Here is a 23,816-nt window from a genome sequence, read left to right as displayed (position 1 = left end):
GTAGAAAATTTGGAGTGTACAAGTGTTCCTTGTGTAATAATGTTTATGATAAAATCATGTGCTAAATGTAATATTTTATTCTTTAATTTTGTGGGCCACTTAGACCACAAATTTACCATTTATTTCTGACCCAAAATAATGCCCAATGGGTTGGAGAAAGAAGGAAGAAGCATTACCTTTCATCTCCAAATATTTTTTCTACCTGATTTCGCCGTATTAGCTAAAATTCCTATCTAATTTTCAATAACATTTCTGGACCTCCAAAATTTGATTTCTACCCGTGTAAAATCATATTTTAATATAGAAAGGTCTGTCGAATTTTTTTGGAACTTATCTCAATTTCTAACTACCTGTATTGAATTTCCTCCGGAATCGGGTTTTACCGATATTTCAGTAATAATATTTTAAAACTAATCCGTCTACTTCTAGGAGCTAAAAATAATTTATAAACTCAAATAAATTTTTAAATACTTTTTTTTTTTATTTTTTTTAGAATTATTAAGGCTTTTGTACAGTTAAAATAGTTGTTTCTCTAGAAACCCTACAAATCGGCTCTTGGGCTTTGAGATTTAGGAGGAGGCAACAACTATTGCTGAATGCTACCAGTGCTCCAGGGCCCAGAAATCGGCTTCGCTTCGGATTTTCTTCCCGAAGGATCATCGATACGATCATCATATGTCTCGCGTTGCTTGCTATTTTGCCTCCCCTTTTCTTCCACTTCCGCCCTAGATGACTTCATCAGGTACTCCCATTGCCATCTCCGTTCTGTTAAACGCGCCCCACCTGACTTGTTCTTTGAGTTGTTATGGAATTATACATTCAAATTAGTTTCTTGCGCAAAGAAGTAGTTTGGAAGCTAAATGAACTATGGGTGTAAATTAAAAAACGATAGCGCGCATTCACAAATTTTATGTTCGGCTCAGAATAGTAGAAACTTTCCATCAGAGTGGGATTAAAGATTTATGTCCTTTTTCGCTTCAAATGATGTCAAGATCTGGGCTTTAATTGTTAGATCACCATGTTTAAGTGATAATCTTCGTCACGTCTAGTTTTAGAAGTCCAATATTAGATAATATTTTCCATATAAGATATAATATATAGACACCTCAATTATATATAGATAAACTAAAATACGGTATTATGAGTGAGGGTAATAATTATTAATTCTATGACGTAAACAACCAAATATAAATCCCCAATTGCATACCTTCGATTTACAATTATTAATGCATCATAAAGTAAGAGGATAATTTCAATTACCATCCTGAACCAGTTTAAAGAGTCACTTCATTTTCCTTGAATTTATCATCAAAGCGTATCTACTTTGTTTATGCTTTGAGATAAAACTTGGATTTCTGAGAGGTTAACTTCGCTAACACTCTTAACCGTGGCTCACTTTTTCTGTTGGACGATTATTATGATAGGTTCGTATGATTTATATGTAATTGTTGGATTGAATATGCAGATGCAATTGAGAAAATGTGCTTGGCTTAAGGATCCTCTTCTTGTAATGTGCACATGGTGGTGATTCATCGAAGGCTTTTCCTAACACAGTATGTTTTATGTTTTCATCTTGTTGATTCATTTCCTACATCATTATGATGAGGTCCTGATTGAGGAGCTAACGGAAATTGCAGTACTTGAGGGCCATAGTTCTTCCGCTCTACAAATTTGTTTTAGTGGTGTTTCTCTTTGCTTTCTTAGGTCTCCATCACATTGTTTTGACCTGATACGTAAGCCTCAATTGAAATGCAATCAACTAAAATTTTGACTACAACAACTATCTATCGAGAATTCACATGGAAAAATTATTGCAAGAAATAAGCTTTGCATAGATAATTTGTAAAACACAAGATTTATCTCAACTGGTAAGAAGAGATATCTCTTCTTAACACCCTAAGTGCTATAGCCCAGACAAATTTTGAAAATACTCTAGACCTAGGAGATATTTCCACCATGCATATTAGACCAGATTAATTTCTTGAGAATGCACAAACAGCTTAAAACAGCAATTAATTTTCATGGAAGTTTACACCATGAAATCTTTTATTTTTAAAGATACTACCAAATAAAGTTTAATATGCCGCTTTGAAGAATTTCTACACCGCCTTGCCACTAAGTGCATATGAAGGACTTGATTTTTCTGGCAACATGCTGTCACTGCTACTCTTTAGTGTATGGTTAGTGTAAAATGAGATCATTTTCTTGTCATTGGTATTCGGCTCCTGTGTATTTTTTGCTAAATATGTCTCCTTAATAGAGATATATGGTGGCTCTATAGAACATTTTGTATAGTGATGGATACCAATGTCCTCTTCTAGTCTATTCTAGGAAGAAACATAGGATTAAGGGGTAGATTCCAAATGGGTTAATTATTTACTGTCTTGTCTTAATGTTGTTGGTTGTGGGTAGTTATCTTTCAGTTTCAGTTACTGATTTATTGTCTAAGTTGTTGTCAGTTATGGGTAGTTGTGGATGGTTTTCTTTCGGTTATTATGCAAATGATTTTAGCATACTATAAAAGGTTATTATGCAAGCCTACTACAACATAAATGAACTACTGTTCCGAGAAAAATCATTATCTCTCCCTCTCTAGAATTTGAGACTCTGATTCTGGAGTTTCTATTCTTCTCTCTCTCTTGTTTTCCTCTCCCCTCGCTAATCCTACATTCTTCCTTCCTAAACCTAACAATTAGCTGCTTTAATGTCTTTTCTATATTAATTCTCTGCATCTCTACTTCCAATCTTTGCAATCTTTCTTCTTCAATAATATTAATTCCTTTATCTATGAGAAAAAAAACAATCAAGTTGAATTTCTCTTGCCATGAGTTTGTATTTTGTTCATTGACCTCAATCGTCTACCTACTTCGGTGTAAAATCTCCTCAACCTGTCTCGCCATGGCTAAAAGTGGGTAAAAAGAGAACTTTCTTGTCTTGCAAAGTATGTGGTACCCGAACATCCTTCCTTTTAATTTGTGCTTATATTTTTCGTAGTTCTCATATGGGTTTGTGTTGATGAGTCTGCCAATGAGGTTCTTCCCTTTGAGTGAAGGTTTTCTTGGGTGGGTTTGCCATGCTTGTTTAGGGATGTATCAATTGATACTGTAGCTGTACCAAACTTCAAGAGAAAAGGGGGATGTGATATGGTGGTTGCAATGAGTATGGAAAAGTTGAGCCATCAATGATGTTGGTTCGTTAGACACAGGTCTATGATGGAGTCTTGAATTATATAGCCAAAAGCAATTCTTGCAATACTTAAATGGCATGGTTCTTTTTACAAATTTTTTTTAACGTTGGGTTTACCATTCTTTCTTAAGGTCTCCTTCACTTTCTGTCTACTATCACCCATTTTTCATCCCCCTTTTCTAACCAACTTCTTTTAGATTCTCCCAATAAAGCTTCCATTTGTCCCTACGGTCCCAAACTTTGTACAATCTCATCGTTCTATTTTTCATTGACCATTCTAATTGGGAGGATTTGTCTAGTTTTCACAGAAGAAGGCCAAACTCTTGGTCAAGACAAAATTACTTTTTGTGGAATTTTTATGTGCAAAACGGGGAATGTAAGATATTAGACTAAATATTAATGAGTAATGACTTAGGCTCTGTTTAGTTGGAGGGTTGTTGAGGGGAGGGGAGGAGAGGCGAGAGGAGGAGATAAGATAAGTGTGTTTGGTTGGAAAAAAAAATAGAGGGGAGGGGAGGGAAGAAATTTGTCTTTTAGTGCTCCCTTCCTTCCTTTCTACTCCCCTCCAAATTTGGGGTTTTTTAGAGGGGAGAGAAATATTATGTCTAATATTGACTAAACTGTCTATACTAGCTTTTTAATATTCCAAGCTTGCCCCTCTTATTAGAAAACCTTTTCTCCTTTCTTTCTCTTTTCAGCCAGTATTATTATGCTGTGAGGGAGGTTACTGACTTACCGCTTAGCTGTTTGGAAAATCAAAGTCTTTGCCATCGTCAGTATGCCTGCATACTTAATTTATATATATAGGCTTCGCACACTGTATGCTTCTTTTCTATTAAGTTTCAAGTTCCAACTTTGTTGTGTTGATATAATAGTATAGCATGGCTTATATTTTGCATAAATTGAAAATGAATAGGAAGAAAATACTCAAATTGAGAATAATTTTAATTAATTTTTGAGGGTGAAACTAATAAAAATATGTTAGTTAATGGGCCTTAGGCCTATTAAACCCTAGTCTAATATTCTCTCCAGTTAACCTAGGTCATTAAGGGCTGTCGTTAGGTCTAGTATTAAATCTGTTTGATTTTATTCTGATTGCTTATTTGAATCTGATTGTATCCTAGAATCTCGGCTTATCCCTAGAAAGCCGCAATCTCCTTCTCTCTACACTGCTCCTATGTATCTATATATACCGTTGCTTATTCTAAATAAAATATAACATACATTTTACTATAAAATCACACATGGTATCAAAGCTACCATGATTCGTTTTGGTATGGGCTTCTCTAAAGACAGCCCTAGCAACCAGATGATGCCAAACTTCAACGCGACAGGACTCACAGCAACGGCGTCGACCAATACGCAAGGGAGTTCTGAATCAAGCTTAATATCGATCACCATCCACCGCTTGAATGGACAGAATTATTTCCAATGGTCCTCAAATGTTCGATTATATGTGATGGGAAAAGGAAAGTATGGTTATTTGACTGGAGCAGAAAAGAAACCAGCTACCAATAACAAGAAGTATGCTACTTGGGAAGCTGAGAACTCAATGGTGCAGGCTTGGCTGGTCAACTCCATGACTACAGAGATTGACCTCTGATGATTCTGCAATCACGGGTGAAATCCAGCAACCTAGTGGATTTCTGTCTAGGGGGCAACAACGGAGAAAATAGAAACAACCAGCAAAAATGGTGTAATCATTGTAAAAAGAAAGGACACACCCGAGATAATTGCTGGAAGATTCATGGCAGACCACAAAAGAGAGAGAAACATGATAACCATGGCTATACTGGAACCACAGAAGGAAAAAAACAGAACAGAATTGAACAAAGAAGAACTTGAACTGCTGAGGAAAATACTTGAAAAACATGATTCTCAAGGGTCAACCATTGCTGCAGGTTATACTGCCTATACAGGTAATGCTGTACTTGCTTTACAGACAAATGTTCATCACCAGAAAATGTGGATTGTGGATTCTGGCGCTACGGATCATATGATGAGTAATGAAGAATTGTTAAATGATATAAAACCATGCCCACCAGATGTATATATTAAGGTGGCAGATGGTAAATCTTTGAAGGTTGAATGAATCGGTACTACATATATATCTCATAATATAATACTTCACAATGTCCTCTTTGCTCTGGGTTTAAAATGCAGTCTTTTATTTGTCATAACAGTGACTCATCATCTGAGCTGTAATGTCAATTTTTCATTTGTTAACTGTGTATTTCAGGACCTGAAGCAACGGAAGACGATTGGCGTAGCTAAGATTCTAGATGGTCTCTACTGTTTAGAATTGAAGGGTCAAACGAAACTAGAAGGGTCACACATGCAAGCTGCTCATTTTTTATCTGCTTTATCTACTAATTCTACAAATAAAGATGTGTTACTTTGGCACTATAGGTTAGGCCACCCCAACCATCATTGCATGTTAAAATTATTTCCCAGTCTTATAAATAAAAGTGACTCTGTTTTTACATGTGATATCTGTCAAATTGCAAAACACACAAAATCCTCCTATAGTCTGCATCCTCACCAATTTTCCAAACCTTTCAATATCATCCACACTGATATATAAGGACCATCTCGATTACCTTCACTCACTAAAGCCAAGTGGTTCGTAACATTTATCGATGACCACACTCGTTTAACTTGGATTTACCTCCTGGGAAACAAATATGATGTATTATCCACCTTTATCACCTTTTATAAAATGATTATAACTCAATTTCAAGCCACAATACTTACTATTCAAAGTGATAATGGGAGGGAATACACCAGCTCAGTTTTTCAAAGATACCTACGTGACCATGGGATTCTACACCAAACCAGTTGTGTCAACACTCCACAACAGAATGGGACTGCTGAACGCAAAAATAGACACCTCCTTGAAGTAACTCGTGCTATAATGTTTACCCATAATGTCCCTAAACTGTATTAGGGGGAAGCAATCCTCACTGCTACCTATCTTATTAATAGAATGCCCTCCAAAACCCTTAACTTCCAAAGCCCCTTAGATCTCCTCACCAAAACCTATCTCGTCAACCCAATTGCTCATAGTCTTCCCTTAAAGGTCTTTGGATGTGTTGCTTATGTCCACCAAAACCATGGTGGCAAATTGGACCCTAGAGCTCTCAAGTGTATTTTTCTAGGCTGCTCCTCCTCTCAAAAAGAGTACAAATGTTATTCCCCTACTCATAAGAAATATTTTATCACTATGAATGTGAAATTCATAGAAACACAAAGGGTATTACCCCAATCCTCCCATTCAGGGAGAGTATTCGAGAGAATGGGAGTTCCTAGAGACTCATCTACCTGAAACTATTGAGCCAATATCAGCCACAGCCCCTGTAACCTCTGAAACTGTCCTAGACCATGCTGAGCCTAACAGACCTGTTTTGACAGCCCAGGACCCCAAATTAACCCCTCCAATGCATGAAACCGTCCCTGTATCAACCAGTACCATACCAAAAACCACTCTTAATATGCCTTACCCAGACATACCGCCTAGTAACACAATACAGGAACTAGAAGAAAGCGAAACAGAGGAGGCAGCAAGCAAGTCTGGAAGGGAAACAAATCCAGAATCAATTCCAAATAGTAGTGATCACTCTAGCTTAAGGCAAAGCCAATCGTCAAACCCAAACTTTAGATCCTGATGATCTTGCATGGCCAATTGCTCTTAGAAAAGGGGTAAGACAGTGCACTCGCCACCCTATAAGCAATTTTGTTTCCTATGACCATTTGTCTCCATGTATGAGGAGTTTTGTGACTAAGATTGAAGAAGAACATATTCCTCTAACGTTTGTGGAAGCCATTAAGGATTCTAAATGGAAAGAAGCTATTGATGAAGAATTGAGGGCCTTGATCAAGAATAAAACTGGGAAGATTAGAACACTTTTATAAGGAAAGAAAGCAGTAGGTTGCAAATGGGTTTTCACAATTAAATATAACACAGATGGGACGGTGAACAAATTTAAAGCTCGACTGGTAGCAAAAGGATGCTCGCAGACACAGGGAATTGATTACCAAGAAACTTTTGCACCGGTTGCAAAATTAAATACCATAAGAATATTATTGTCTCTAGCCGCCAATCAAGATTGGCCACTTCATCAGCTCGATGTGAAGAATGCCTTTTTAAATGGCGATCTTGAAGAAGAAGTCTTCATGAATATTCCTGAGGGGCTTGCGGAGTTTAATAAACCTGGAGTTGCATGCAAACTATACAAATCACTCTATGGCTTGAAACAGTCGCCAAGAGCCTGGTTTGAGAGGTTTGCTAAGGTTGTAAAAAACTCAGGGTACATACAATGTCAAGCAGATGATACACTCTTCGTAAGACACTCGGGTACAAAAGTTTCCATTCTTATTGTCTATGTTGATAACATAGTAGTCACAGGAAATGATGCAAAAAGGATTGAACAACTCAAAAGGTCATTGGCAATGGCGTTTGAAATAAAAGATCTAGGACAGTTAAGATACTTCCTAGGTATAGAGGTTGCAAGATCAAAAAAAGGTATATTAGTTTCTCAAAGAAAGTATACACTTGATTTACTCAAAGACGAGCTAAACCTTCACCTATACCCATGGATTCTTCAGTTGATCTAGAATACAGAAAGGATGGGGTTCCAATAGATGCAGAAAGATATAAACGGCTAGTTGGGAAACTTATCTACCTCTCCCACACGAGACCTGACATAAGCTATGTAGTAGGTGTTGTCAGCCAATTCTCAAATGGACCACAGGAACATCACATGAAGGCAATCTATATAATCCTAAGATACTTGAAGATGACTCCTGGTAGGGGACTTTTCTTTCAAAAAGGGGAATCCATTGATATGACAATTTATACTGATGCTGGCCATGCTAGAACTAAGGTAGATAGAAGATCAACTGGAGGATATTTCACCTTTGTATGGGGTAACCTGGTAACTTGGAGGAGTAAAAAGAATATTGTTGTGTCTAGAAGCAGTGCAAAGGCAGAGCTAAGAGCACTTGCAGATAGAGTGTGTGAAGGCCTATGTATAACTAGGGTTCTTAAAGAACGAGGTGTAAGAGAGATTCCTTCAATAAAAATGTGGTGTGAGAGTATGTCAGCATTGAAGATGGTTCAGAATCCAATACATCATGAAAGAACGAAGCATGTTGATATAGACAGGCACTTCATCAAAGAGAAAATAGTATCAAAAGAAATTGATCTCTCGCACATAAACTCTAATAATCAAGTGGCAGATGTTCTCACCAAGCCACTGGACCGGCCCAAGTTTGAATTCTTTAGAAGCAAGCTGGGCATGTTAGACTTCTGCCTGCCAGCTTGAGGGGGAGTGTTAGTTAATGGGCCTTGGGCCTATCAAACCCTAGTCTAATATTCTTTCCAGTTAACCTAGGTCATTAAGGGCTGCCATTAGGTCTAGCATTAAATTTGTTTGATTTTATTCTGATTGCTTATTTGAATCTGATTGTATCCTATAATCTCGGCTTATCCCTAGAAAGCCGCAATCTCCTTCTCTCTACCCTGCTCCTATGTATCTATATATATCGCTGCTTATTCTAAATAAAATATAACACATTTTACCACAAAATCACACAAAATATCATGTATTGAGCAATTGAATTATTTTTCATATACACTGATTGAACTAAATTGAGCAAGTTATGAATAATAAAGTTGACTCTAACTTTGGAAAAAGTCTTGGTCTATTACTAAATTGTTATAATAATATTAAGAGCCAACTGAGCAGATAAAATATGCTTACTATAAAATTGCAGGTCTTTGTCCGATATGGGCAGCAAAGCTGCACTCTTTTCTTTATACATTCTTTACTCACAGGTCTTTGTTTGCAACTTCTTTAGTTTTATTAACTAATTTTTTTTAGTTTTATCATAATTTTTTTGTCGCATGTGAGTTAATTGGTTTTTTTTAAAATTGATAAATTAAGAAATAATAATTTTGATATAAATATTGTAATAAAAGAATAGAATAGTCCCAATATATAGATAGGAGCATATTTGTCAATTTATAATTACCTCCCCTCTCCTCTCCTTATGAACTAAATAAGAAATCTCCCTTCCATTCCCTTCCCCTCCAATCAAACAAAACCCATGACCTCTCTTTTGTTCCTTTCCCCTTCTTTTAATTAACCTCCCCGCCCCTGCGTTGAACCAAACAAAGTCTATGGTTTAACATATAAATGAATATGATGATGAATATATGCCGTCTCGTCCCAGGTGCCTTGTAAAAATAAAACTTGGTCCAAATTTTGAGGTGCTAAGTTAAAAAATAAATGAAGTTCCCTTTGTATCCCTAGAATAGTTTTCTCGTAACTTGAGGAGGTATTTCTTTAATTGATAAGGGTTTAATTGGAATGCTCGGACATCTTTGAACAAATAAAGCAATTTAACAACTTTTGTTTATCTGAAAAATGTCGAAAGCATCTTATTTAAGGGACCTGAGGGGATTTTTTTTTTTAATACAATTGTTAGAACTAATTTAAGAGTAGTAGTGATGTTGAAGGAATGTACTTATTTTCAGGATTAAGGGTCAAAAATATTCATAATCTTATATCTATCCATACAAGTTCAAAAATAGCCCAATAAATGTTGTTAAATTGAGAAAACGTTTGTTATTTTTGGCAGTGAGACTCATGGTATTTTTAATGAAAGTGCTAAAATAGCCCTAGTTAAAACAAAAAAGTTAAGGGTAAAGATTACTCATGAACTTATACTAAAAATTCACTGATTGTATAATTTAAATGAAAGCGCCAAAATATCTCCAATCTCAAAAAGCTATTATATGAGTGTGTTAGAGATTATCAATTATAATAAATTTTTATAACTAAAATACATGTAAAAAAGTTTAAGTTTGAATTGAATTGCTCTTCAACAATAAGTTGTTTATATTCCCTTTTTTTTTAGTAGACATTATAGGTATCTTTGAAAATAATATGTTTAGATCAACACTATATGGATTGTGTTTATCCTCCAATCTATGTTATTAAATTTAACAGTCAACCTAAAATTTTTTTTATGCTTATGTTTAATTCTATGAGAGAATTTAAAACTACTTTTAATATTGGGATCCACAATATTTTTTTATCAAAATACCAAAATACCCCAACTTAAAAAAAAAATCATCATCTCTCCCCAACTTCTCAATCATCTTATCTGTTTATCTCCTTTTCAAGGAAAAAGCATGCCTTCTTATAAGATGGATTTAGATTCTTTACTTCAATCAAACTTTAGAACATCCTCATATAATATTTTTTAGATTTAATTATATATATTTTTAAATTGAATTAAAAATATGAAAATATTAAATGAACGCTAATCAAAGGATCAAAATGTAGATTTTTTTTATTGACTTTATTTAACAATTCTTTGGAATTAAAGCACTTTGGGATAAGTAATAATTATGTTAAAATATAAAACCCAATAATTTACAAAAATATTTAATTATTATGTATAATACTCATGTTATTAAAATATTTTCAGCCATAATAATTAATATAATAATTATAACAATTTGCTGGTTTTTGTTTAAAAAAAAAAGAAAATAATGGGGTGATCAAGAAAAAAAATTTATTAAAAAATTAATAATTTTTTTTAATTATAAAGACTGGGATATAAAATTTAATCTTTAACACACTTTAATGCAATAGTCCAAGATTGGGGTATTTTGGTAGTTTCATTCAAAATTTATGATGTTAAGTGAATTTTTGATATAAGTTGAGGGGTATTTTTTATCTTTTTATTATTTTAACTAGGGTATTTTGATAATTTAATTAAAAATATTGTGGGTCCCACTATCAAAAGGAAGGATGTTTTCTCATGGCATTGTCATTATTGAGCTATTTTTGAACTTGTATTAGTAGATTTGAGCCCAACAAAAATTCATGGTATTGGCTGAATTTTTTGTATAAGTTCATGAGTATTTTTTATCTTTGATTTTTATTTTTATCCCTTAAATTTTTGTAATGGTTGGTGATTATTTGGTTAACTTCAATTTTGATGGTATGGACTTGTCACATTTTATTATCAACCGTTATCTGTTTGAAAACGTATCCGTATGGTAGGGTTCTTGACTAGTTGACGTCCTGTATATGATATAGTTCTTCCTTTAGTTGTATCTGATTATTCTTACAGACTGCTGCATATGTCTCCGCTCTCCTTTCCAAGTGGACTGCATTGAGATTGATGTATCTCGTTCTTCAGATGGAGATTTGTTTGCTCTCCATGATAGGTACTTTGCCTTATGAGTTTCTTCTAGTTATTAGTCACAATCCTTAAAATGCCAAAACTAGTTATAGATCCTCCTCAGCGTTAGCTCCCAAAAACAAAAAATCGCACCAAATATTTTCTGATGCATTTCATTGGATTTATTTGAGGTATGGAGTCCCAGAATCGAAGTACTGTATCACTATTATCGACATCAAGTTTATTAAATACAAATTTATGGACTGTTGTCTTTTTTGTGAACTTTAGTTTATTTTGGGATCTGCTAAACATTAATGGGCTTATCAGCTTCATGTCATTACCTCTAAAGTTAGCTTTATAGCTAGACAGAGACTAATTCTTGCTTCATGCAGTCGGGGGTTTGCAGCGGATATCAAGAAACACTACATCTAAGGTTGGGCACTCAAGTGCAAATCAGGTGAGACTAGCTAATTATGTTTATTCACAACCAATGACAGATGTCCCATAAGGATTGCTGTGGGTCACTGATGGGCTGAACCCCCCCCCCCAAAAAAAAAAAACCCAAGAGTTTTATACTAAGAAAATTAATAAGACAGTCTTTATAGTTTTATTCAATTGTAAATTAAGTTTTTATAATTTTTTTCCTATTTATTCCATCCTTATTGTTTGCTGATTATTTATATGCAACCTACCTACGCGCTGTCTCTCTCCCGGCTTCACCTGTAATACCTCCTCTCTCTCCCTCCTCCATTCTATTTTTTTCCAAGCCAACGCCATTATCTCCACAAGCCAAGTTTTTAGAATCTTACAAGACTGGCGACATGAATGAATTTCGAAAACAAACAGGATCATTATTATTAAGAAAAAAAGAAAGATGAACAGAGGCATTCAATTCTAACCATTGCAAGTTTCTTACAAGTATTTATAAGCTATGATTATGTGCATAGAAGTCATTGCCTTTCTCTTCTCCATTAGTCATTGTGGTTTATAACGATAACATAAAAATCCAACCTTTTGCAAAACAAAGCTACAGAAAATCACCGCCAACCAGATCCAAATGAAAACCAGAAGCAACAATCATACCCAGTTCTTCTCTTCTCTTTCGTGTTGACGAAATGACTCAACCAGCCAATTAAACACAAACACCATACAACGAGAAAAACTAGTTGCTTATGGGTACAAACTAGTTTGCTTGATTTCTTGCTCTCTCTCGTTCCAAGCCAAAGCCAAAGCCATTATCTTTCTCTGTGTCCTACCCACCTTCACCGACCCAACCAAAATTCGCACGCGTCCCCGACGCTTCGAACATCCCTTATTTCTCCAATCACCTCCCTTCGCACTTGTCCCGTTCTTGACTCATTGGCCGCAACTCCGACCACTCATCCTTCGCCACATCGTAAACCAACGCCAAGCTTCCCTTGGCAGTTCTCCATTTGACAGAAGAGAGGCAACTCGAGGGGGAAATCGGGTACGGTGGAGACGTTTCCATATGAGACTCAGTGGGCCGAAGACGGTGATGCCATAAGTAGATGACAAGGTTGGCTTGAGGAGATAATGGTGTTGATTTAGAAGAAGACACAGTGGAGGAGGGAGAGAGAAGCAGAGGGAAGACGAAGATGATTAGTCAGTTGCCACATCAGTACTTTTCAACTTAAAATAACGACATCTTCACGTATCACAAAAGGAAGGACTGTCATCACTAATTAGCAAACAATAAGGATGAAATAAAAAATATATATAAGGATTGATTTAAAATTGAGTGAAACTATAAGGATTATCATATTAGTTTTTCCTTCTATACTAGATGAATCTTTGCTTTTATTTACCTTCATATTTGTTTCTTTTTTATGGTGATTGTTTGACCCTTTTGTGGCCTGCGTTCTTTTATAAATTGTAACAATTGTGTTTGATTCTTAAACAATAAGTCTCGGATTAATAACACGGTTTTTTTTTTTTTTGCGTATAGCACCCGGTGTCCTGGCCAACCCCATAAGGACGGATCCAATTACAAACCAGACTAATCCGGATCGTACCGGGACCTCCATTTAAGGGCAAAGTGCTGGCCAAGGGGTAGGCTGCATTCTCAGGGCTCGAACTCAAAACCTCTGGTTAAGCGACGAAGTGAAGCTACCACTACGCCAACCACCGTTGGTTTAATAACACATCTTTTCATTGCAATGATTATATTTTTATAATTTATAAAAATATAAAAATACTTTTCTTGGTTTTTTTTTTTGAGCTGAAAAATACTTTTCTTGGTTGGAGGAGTTTTTTTCAAAAGGAAAAGGAAAGTGAGGTTGATGGGAGCTCCGGCACTAACGGTGGCGAGCCAGCTGTCGATGGAGTTCTTCTCTTTTGTGACTGGAGCAATTTCTTTTAAAAGGGGGAGGAAAGTGAGGTTGGTGGGATATCAAATCCCAACTTGGTGGATCCCATAATGAAGAGTGACTATTGAGCCAACAAGCTTTGTTAACATTATAAGGCAAAAAATTGTAAGTTAACTCATTTATTTTGGTTCCAGCTAATGATAACAATTTATCTCAAAATAATAAGTGTGGATTGTAAAATGACAGATTTGGATTTGGGATTAACAACACTCTTTTTCTGATACATAAAATGTGAAATAAACATGTAAATCAATGAAAAATAATGACAATTCATTTGGGAATAATATTTCTTAATTATAAAATGATAAGTCTGATTTAGGATTAACAACAGGTTTTTTTCCTATGAAATAACATGTGAATCAATTTATAAACATTTTAGTCTATATGTTCATATAACTTATTATAAATTAAAATACTTTTTCACATGTTTTATTCATCTTCATTGCTTTTGCGTCTCTTACGTCTTTCTAGGTGACAATGTTTTGCATGCTATTTATCTGTTTTGCATTTCTAAGGTATATATATCAAAATTATATAGATGAGGGTACTCAAGGATCTTGCATTTCTAAGGTATATATATCAAAATTATATACGTAGCCTGATTCAAAAAAATTGAAAAAATAATGCATAATAATAATCTATTTTGTTTTTCTATAATATATTAATATACCTTTTCTCAAAAAAAAAAAAGTTTTAGACAAAGAATACTATTGACTTCTAAAAACATAGTAACATATACCTCTATTAAGTTTTATTGAAATTATATATACATTCATAGGACTCAAGCCCCAAGATGGTGTGTATGCATGCAAAATAACAGCCAAGAAGAGATGCAAAGTAGTGGAGATAAATAAAGCATGTAAAAAAATATTTTAATTTATAATGAGTTATATGGACATATAAATTAGAAAGTATTTATAAATTATTCACATATTATGTATCGGGAAAAAAACATATTAATATCAAATCTACAGTTGTCATTTCACAATCAAGATATGTTATTCTCAGATGAATTGTTATTATTTTTAATTAATTTACATGTTATTTCACGTTATGTATCATGTAAAGATGTGCTGTTAATCTTAAATCCCATCAACCTTACTTTTCCCCCATTTAAAAAAAAATCTCCTAGCCCAAAAAAAAAAAAAAAAAAAAAAAAGGCTCCACAAGCGATGGCTAGCCGGACGCTAGCAGGGCTTCGGCAGGGGTCTTTGAACTTTTTTAAAAAGAATTAAAGGGGATTTTTGTAATTTCCTTGAAGCTCAAGAGTCCAATTTGAGTTTACTTCTTTTGCTTTCATCTTGGAGTGTGAGATGACAGAATTGGAATATCATAATTTTAGGCTTCTTTATCTGGAATTTTCCCTCTTAATTATATTAGTTATTATTATAATTTATAAATATCTCCAATTTATAAAAAATATAAAAATATTTTTTTATTATACTAGTTATAATTATAACATTTATAATTTATAAAAAGTATTTTAATTTGTAATGAGTTATATGTTATGCATCGGGAAAAAATGTTGTTAATATCAACTCAAAACTTATTATTTTACAATCAGGATTTGTTATTTCCTAATGAATTGTTGTCATTTTTAATTGATTCACATGTTATATATATGAGAAAAAAAGTGTTGTTAATTCCAAATTTAGATTTGTCATTCTATAATCAAAATTTATTATTCTCAGATAAATTATTGTCATGAATTGGAGCCAAATTAAATGAGTGAACTTATATATATATATATATATATATTGCATAATTTAAATGAGAAAGCTTCCTGGCCCAGTGGTTAATTATCCTTTTGGCAACCACCTCGCCGACTTATGCTAGAGCTCCAGTGCCTGTCGACGGCCAACTAGCTGTTGGTGGTGGTCGGCAACCGATCACCAGCGAGGGCTCCAGTGTGGGGTTCCAAACTTTTTTTAAAAAAATAATTTTTGTAATTTTTATAGAATTTCAAAATTTCAATTTAGGTTTATTTCTTTCTCTGTCATTTTAAAGTGTTAGGTGTTTAAATTGTGATATCATAATTTTAGGTTGCTTTATATGTCATCTTCTCTTAAAAATTTATTTATTTATTTATTTTTGACATGGATAATTTAATGGGGGAGAGGACCCACACACACCCCTAATGGGCAACGTGGGGCATAGAACCCATGACCTCCTTTACAAGAGGGGGCAATATTAGTTCAATCACAATTTGCTTGTAATTAAATTAATAAATTTTAAATCATTTTTTTTGTTGATTGAATGATCAATCCAATTCTAAAAATAATTTTTTCCTTGAAAGATGGCCTCACAAATACATTTAGACACCCTCATCAAACTTCAGCCAATAATTTTTTGACCACACTTAATTGTAGATATTTAGCTGCTAAGTGCTTTTTAAGGTGGTTTTAATCTACCCATTTAAATCCTTTGAAATTATATATATACATACATTATGTATGTATTATTTTTTTGCTTGAAACATATACATGTTATTAAGAAAATAGATAGAATATTGACCTCATCTTGAATAGTACTGTTTCAAGTTTTCGACACATAACACCAAAAAATCGGAAATAATGTGCAAGCAACATAAGCATGTGCTAGGAGACAATCAGACAATCAGAAAGCTAGGAGAGTCATGTAATTTCACTGTCCCCTATCTAATAGATTAAAAATAATATTTTATTTCCATCATAAATCGCTTGCTCCTCCTTTAGTCCTTTACTCATTTCTTTCTTTCTTTCTTCTTCTTCTTTTTTTGTTTTTTTTTGTTTTTTTTGGCCAACTTTTCCTTTACTCATTTCAGTTCCATTCAGACTGTGCTTCCTGACTTCGCTCTTAACATTTCACATCGTTCCCACCCCCACCCTTCCCTCTCTCTCTGAAATCAAAGATCGACAATATTTGCAAAGAGTGGCTGACTGTTTTGTCTTCGAACTTCCAAGGATAGCATTAACATCTTGAGTGGTAAAAATGTTGCAGTCAAGATTTAGAGGTGGTGTTGTGCTCTTGTGGTTACTAGCTTGGACTCCAATAGCGGAATCAGCGATAGGAGTGAACTGGGGCACGGTTTCATCCCATAGGTTGAAGCCATCTACAGTGGTGGGTCTCTTGAAAGACAACAAGATCCCGAAAGTGAAGCTGTTTGAAGCAGAGCCTGATGTTCTTAAGGCTCTTATGGGAAGTGGGATTCAGGTCATGGTTGGAATCCCCAATGAGATGTTGTCTCTGTTAGGTTCTTCCCTTCTGCTGCTGATTTGTGGGTTCGCCAGAATGTTTCGTCGTATATAGGTAAAGGTGGTGCGGATATCAGGTTGGTCTTGTCTTTTCAATTCTCGATTCTCGTTTTTTGTTTCCTTTTGTTTCCTAAGGAAGTGAAAATTCCATGCTCTTGTTCAATATGCATAGCTGTTTTATCAAAGACTAACTTCTGAAGTAATAGTATTTACTATTGAGATCGTAGGGTATATGCCTACCGCTAGCTCATGTGGTAGATATCTGTGTGGTATTTCTCAAAGTATCTTTTCTTGTTGCAACTTGTATGATTTATGTTTTTTCTTATTTTTATTTAATGACTTGAGAGTTGATGGTGGCTGTCCTAACTAAAGAAAGTTGCTTTAGCTTTTTGAAGCCCTCAAAACGACGTGGTCCTCTGAATCAAATGATGTTTTGTGGAAATATTTCATTAAAAATTCTGAGGATCCGAGGATTAATCAGACTGTAAAATAATTTGGACGAGTATCTTTTATTATTATAATTTCCAAACTTTGAATTCTCAATTGTAATGTGAAATAACTGAAAAATTATAGTATTCCTATCAAAAAGTCTAAGCTGGATGAGGAACTTGCTTTCTTTTTTGGTATTATTTTTATGAACTGTGATTTTTTTTTCAACTTAATATGTGGGGAGTGTCTCATGGCAGGTAAAAAGGCTATTTCTTGGGTTTGCCTAAAGAATATTTTGTGAACAAACTTTTTGCTTTGAATGCTTGACTTGATTGAACTTCTGATGGTTAGATCCTAGATGGCTTGTAGAATTTATCCTCCCCAGAACATCACATTTTCTAAAATAAGCTTTAATTAGTATCTTTAGTATTGAAATATTTTAATTAATTTCTCTAGTTTTGATTGAGTCAATGTTGTGTTGTCTATCAACATTTAGAAAAATAAAATGCAGTTACAAAATCATGTCTCGTTAACATACTTAGTTGTAATTTACGCCACATGAACTCATTGTATGACATGTAATTAAGTGACATCACTCTATTTTGCCTGGATTTGGTAGGGAAATGGATGGCTTGATTACCTATGATTCAGCAATTTCATCTGTCCTCAATCACTTCTTCACATGTGATTGAAATATCATCAGCTTTGGTCATCATAGGAACAAATTGGGATGGAATGACTTGACTGCATTATTTCCATGTATGAATGACAATATTGATTCAATTAGAACTGGAAGGACCAAATCAGGACTTTTGGAGTACTAGAGAAACTGAAAATTTATTTAGTAGAAGCTCTGAGTTCAATGGCTTTCCTGCCTTTGACCTCTTGGGTCACATCAGTCTTCTGACTTGCTAGCTATCAACTTTCCCATGGGCAGTTAATGTTAATAATTTCCATGATCTAATAATTAGTTAGTTGATGTTAATGTGTTAGTTGACACAATCAATCCTGATAAAGTTGGGGAAAATCTGAAAAAAGTGGTGATCAATCCCAATCAAGCTTATTTTAATGTAGGTTAGTGATGACTACTGCCATACATGCAGTCATTTGATGTAATGCCTGACTAGCTCAATATGTAAATATCCAATTATCCATGTTACTGGTTTAAGGTTTAAGCTATTTTTGAAATCTTTAAGGTAAGAGCAGATTATGATGTCTGAAGAACAAAAGTTTACAACTCACTAGAATTGATACTTTTCTTCCTTTTAAATTTTTGTGGTCTGTATATATGGGTACTCTGATCATCCGCAAGCCTCTTAACTCTCTCTCTGGTGGTGATAGGTATGTTGCAGTTGGAAACGAGCCATTTCTGACAAGTTATAATGGCCAATTTCAAAACTTGGTCATGCCTGCAATGCTCAATCTACAGCAGTCTTTAGTAAAGCTAATCTTGCTGGTTATGTAAAATTAGTGGTACCTTGCAATGCAGATGCCTATGAGGCTACACTTCCTTCTCAAGGTACATTCCGTCTTGAACTGGCCCAAATTATCAGTCAACTTGTTCAGTTCTCAATGCAAATGGTTCCCCATTCGTAGTAAATATCTACCCATTTTTAAGCCTTTATGATAACGGTGATTTTCCCCAAGACTATGCATTCTTTGAGGGAAGTACTCATCCAGTCACCGATGGCACCAACATTTACACCAATGCATTTGATGGAAACTATGACACCTTAGTTGCAGCCCTTGATAAAATTGGATATGGTCAAATACCGATAGTGATTGGGGAAATTGGTTGGCCCTCGGATGGAGCTATTGGTGCAAATATTACCGCAGCAAAAGTTTTCAACCAAGGTCTCATAAAACATATCATGAGTAACAAAGGGACCCCTTTAAGGCCAGGTGCTCCTCCCATGGATGTCTATATATTCAGTCTACTTGATGAAGGAGCGAAAAGCACCCTTCCTGGAAACTTTGAAAGACATTGGGGGATTTTCTCTTTTGATGGACTGGCTAAATATCCACTGAACCTTGGCCTTGGAAACAAGGAATTGAAGAATGCTAAGAATGTTGAATATCTTCCATCTAGATGGTGTGTTGCTAATCCCTCAACCGATCTGACGAAAGTGGCGAATCACATGAGAATTGCCTGTAGTGTTGCAGATTGCACAACACTTAACTATGGCGGTTCATGTAACGAGGTAGGGGAGAAGGGTAACATCTCATATGCTTTCAACAGTTACTATCAGTTGCAAATGCAAGATTCGCGAAGCTGTGATTTCGATGGCCTTGGCATGGTGACTTTCCTAGATCCTTCAGATGGGGATTGCCGTTTTCTTGTGGGAGTCACAGATAAAGGCTCCAATTCATCTAGTTCTAAAGCAGCAATTTGTTGGTATGTCCTAGTGTTATTTTTTATTCTATAATAGATGTGTTTCATTTTCTCTATCTGGACAGAAGGTTTCGTTGGTGGTTTTTTCATGTTCTCCTCTTCTGAAACTATTAGAAACTAGGATTAGGTGAGATTCATATATTATATAACAGTTGATGTCAGAAATATTCAAAAACATTCTAAGATATTGTAGTTCAGCCCGTGATGTTACCGAGTGTTACGCCTCATTTTTAGTATGATTTAGAGTTCATTTTGTAGGTCACATTGGATGGTCTTGGACTTAAAAATTCTCAAAAAAAATCATCAAACATACATACTTATACATAACTAGAATATAATTGTTTCCTTGTGATTCACCACCACAATTATCCTTGAATTTGCAGCCTTTGTTTTGATGATTCAGTCTCTAAAATGTCAGGTTACATATGGGAAATAAGATTTCAATGAAATCTCAGTAGCAAGATCAATCAATCAAAACATCAACATACATCATTATAAAGCACTTCAACAATAGCTATCAAAGGAGAACCAGTCATCTTATAATAGGCAACCTCAACATGCAATAGCCAAGGCAACAAAATGCAAGGAGCAACCATATCATAAACATCGTAGTTCAACCATATAATAGCAAACATTCATATCATAAATAACAATGCGAAGTTAACATTAGTGGCTAATTAAATTCTACTACCTTGATCCAAATACTCTTGATTCTTTGACCTTCTTCCTCTTCTCCACAATTAATAAACCCTAATATCACAAAATCATAAAAGGGACAGTAACATTACTAACCAAACCATGCAAGAATCAAAGGCAAAACAAGTAACTTTAATCCCGTAAACTTTGATTTTTGGAGTTGTTTCTCAAAAATCACAACTTTAATTCTAATGCTTCTAACACTTGTTCTTTAGGTTTATCCTACACTATTTTTCATTTTTAACACAACAGAAGCATCAAAACATTGAAAAACTCATCCTATGTTCCTGTTTTGAAGGTGGCCGAACCATACTTCTTGGAGTTCAATCATGAAAATTTTTTCAAAACAACACCAAACCAATTGAAACCGCCTTGAATCATAGTGTCCTAGCCATGTTTAACAACAAAACCTCCTTTCCTACACTGTATCCATTTCAGCCAGCAATAGGAAGGGACAAAAAAATGATTTTCCAGCCATACAATTCAAGAAAACAAAGCAAGGAACATCTTAAAACAACTTACTAAGCTTGAATTTTAGTTGGAAGACCAAATATGCTTGCTTTTTGTGACACCTTACATAATCATATCCATATACGCGATAAATATTTCATTTAAAAGTCATGTATTTCTAACACTTCGAATAAGTCATAATTTTAAAATATCTGAGATAACAACAAAAAGCTACTAAAGTCTTATAGTCATGGCAAATGTAAATAAACATAGCATGTGATTGAGGAGCACAAAAACCTTCACGGCTCACTCTATTGGTGCCTTCCCTTAATTCCTACTAAATCCTTCACCTGAAAATTGTTAATATAGGGGGTGAGATCAAACGTCTCAGTAACTACTGAAATTCTAACCTATACAAACAAATCATATATGATAAACCAAAAATCTGTTATATATGTGTATATAAATATATTAAAAAACAGATTTGATACATTCAATTCAATTTCATTTTGTTCCAAAATATACCAATATCATTTTTCTAGTATATCCAAAAATAATGCAATATGTTGCCTCCCTTATATCACCGTCTACCCTTATACTGCTAACTAGAACCATAGGCTAACACATAGTCCGATAGGAACTAATCCATTTACTGAATTATTCCAAGCTCACCGATACTAGAGATATATCCGGCCAAAGATACAGAGCTCAAGCTCGGACTATGGCTCCCCTTCTTTGTGAATAGGAAGGTGTCACATGTTCCACAGCTCCAATGAATTCCCGGTCAAAGGAAAACATGGAAGAAGAGGCCTTGACAAGTGTGCCATCCACTGTGCACTTAGTGATGATATACCACGTGGTAATTTATATCCATGTAATCTCTTTCTATTCTTAACCCAACAATGCATGTCATATGCAAATAACGGTACATCATAAATATACTCAAATATATTATTAAAAATAAGATAGTAATAAAATTCATATACCATTTAACAGTAACTCATGATAATTTCATAGCTGTTAATATATTTAAAATTGATCATAATTACTAGCAACAAATCTTAATAAATCAGGTAACATACCAAAACATTTATTTTACAAAAAAATCATAATATTATATTTCAGTAATATAATAATTAGTAGATCCACAATATAATCATGCACAATTCACATGTACAAGAAAGAATTTTCAGAGTTACCTGGTACTCTTTAGCTTACAAATATTCACACAAAAGATTACTCTAAAATTCTCAAGAGTCCACAAAATTGCACATAAATATTTATTTATAAACTCAGAACTACTCCAAAACTACTCTAAAAATTCTAAGACTACCCTCTAAACCAAAATTACATAAATATATTAACTCTCCCAAATTTTTCTATTTATAATAAATATAATATTTTGAAAATATAATTTACATAGAAGACTATTTAAATTTAATAAACTTAAATAAATATATATTTCTTACAATATAAATATTTATATTAAAATCTCAACTATTATTATAGTCCCATTTAAAATTTTTCCTGAGCTAAGGAATTCCTTTGAAGTATAAATAAATTTAATTTTTATAAAATTCTCAATTAACAATTCTTTATACTTCCAAAAATTATTCAACAATATATCTTTGACATACTTGATATTCAACGATTAAAATCTTAATAATATAGTAAAGAACTCAAATAAATTATTTAACTTAAATTTAATGGTTTAAAAACATTCTATAAGTCTTGAATAACAACTTTTTCAATTAAAAATCTTCATTTAAAATTCCCAAAACCATCAATAAACAAATATAAACCGATTAAAATTTCTTAATAATGTGTCTTTAAATTCTACGGTCAAATGTTGTCAAAACTCTATATTTACTTTATATCCAAACGGTAAAATTTTCTCCAAACATTATAATGATACTAATAATATAAAGCTCTAAATATATAAAAATATTCATAAAGCAAATTTTACAAAAAGAAGTAGTTTTGTGTACTTGAATGATCTCCAAAACTGACATCCTCTGCACACTCAACTCACTCGCTCTCTCTTCCTCTCTTACCTCTCGCTCTCTCTTCTCTACTTCTCGCACGTAATGAAGGGAAGATAAATGTTGTAGGTATTTAAAATCCTCTCATTTAATTTCCTTCCTCGATTTTCTTCTGCCATATCTCATCCTACTTCTCCTGCAATTGTCCCTCCTCCCTTCTTTTTCTTCTTCATTAATTGCCCCACCCCCCAATTTTTCAACTCTTCGTGGAAGGGGGTTGGCTTTTTTTTTTTTTACTAATAAAATATTATATTAATAAAAATATTATTTTAATAAAATATTATTTTTTTGTACGTTAGAATTCTTCCCACGTAAAAAGAATTTTGTCCCCAAAATTCAATACACGAAAAGAAAAAAGAGTTTACTTCAAGCAACAGACACAAATACAAATGTTTATACTACACATCAAAAGCACAACACAAGTACAATAAGTACAAGTACAAGTACAACATAATACAATCACAAAAACTAATACAATGCTAACTCTTCCTAATCAAACAAGTTAGGAAAATCACGCACATTTGCTCTTCGGTTTCCCATGTGGCGTCCCCAGGAGACATTCTTTCCAGAAAAATTAAGCAACCGAATAGTTATTATTAGAAGTTGCTTATCCTTAACGTTTAGAATGCATTTCAAGTTCGGCCTTGAAAGTAAGATTCTCTTGTAATCTCTCTCTTCAGGCTCAATCACATGAGATGGACCTGGGTAGTACTTCTGAGTTGTGACACATGAAATACATTATGAATGTTCGCCAATTGTGGAGGAGGGGCAATTGTAAGCCACTGGTCCTACTCTTTCCAAA

General features: G+C 34.1%; 1 pseudogene; it reads left to right on the top strand.

Annotated features, from left to right (window-relative positions):
• The first annotated feature begins 11,353 nt into the window (after positions 1-11,353).
• On the top strand, positions 11,354-19,860 carry LOC114759329 (glucan endo-1,3-beta-glucosidase 6-like; annotated as a pseudogene).
• The last annotated feature ends 3,956 nt before the right edge of the window (positions 19,861-23,816 follow it).

This window comes from Neltuma alba, unplaced genomic scaffold (genome assembly GCF_004799145.2).
Source record: "Neltuma alba isolate B1F8T4 unplaced genomic scaffold, ASM479914v2 tig00001577_pilon, whole genome shotgun sequence".
In the NCBI taxonomy this organism is placed as follows: domain Eukaryota; kingdom Viridiplantae; phylum Streptophyta; class Magnoliopsida; order Fabales; family Fabaceae; genus Neltuma; species Neltuma alba.
Note: the sequence above shows the minus strand (reverse complement) of the source record. Positions and strands in the feature narration are given on the sequence as shown.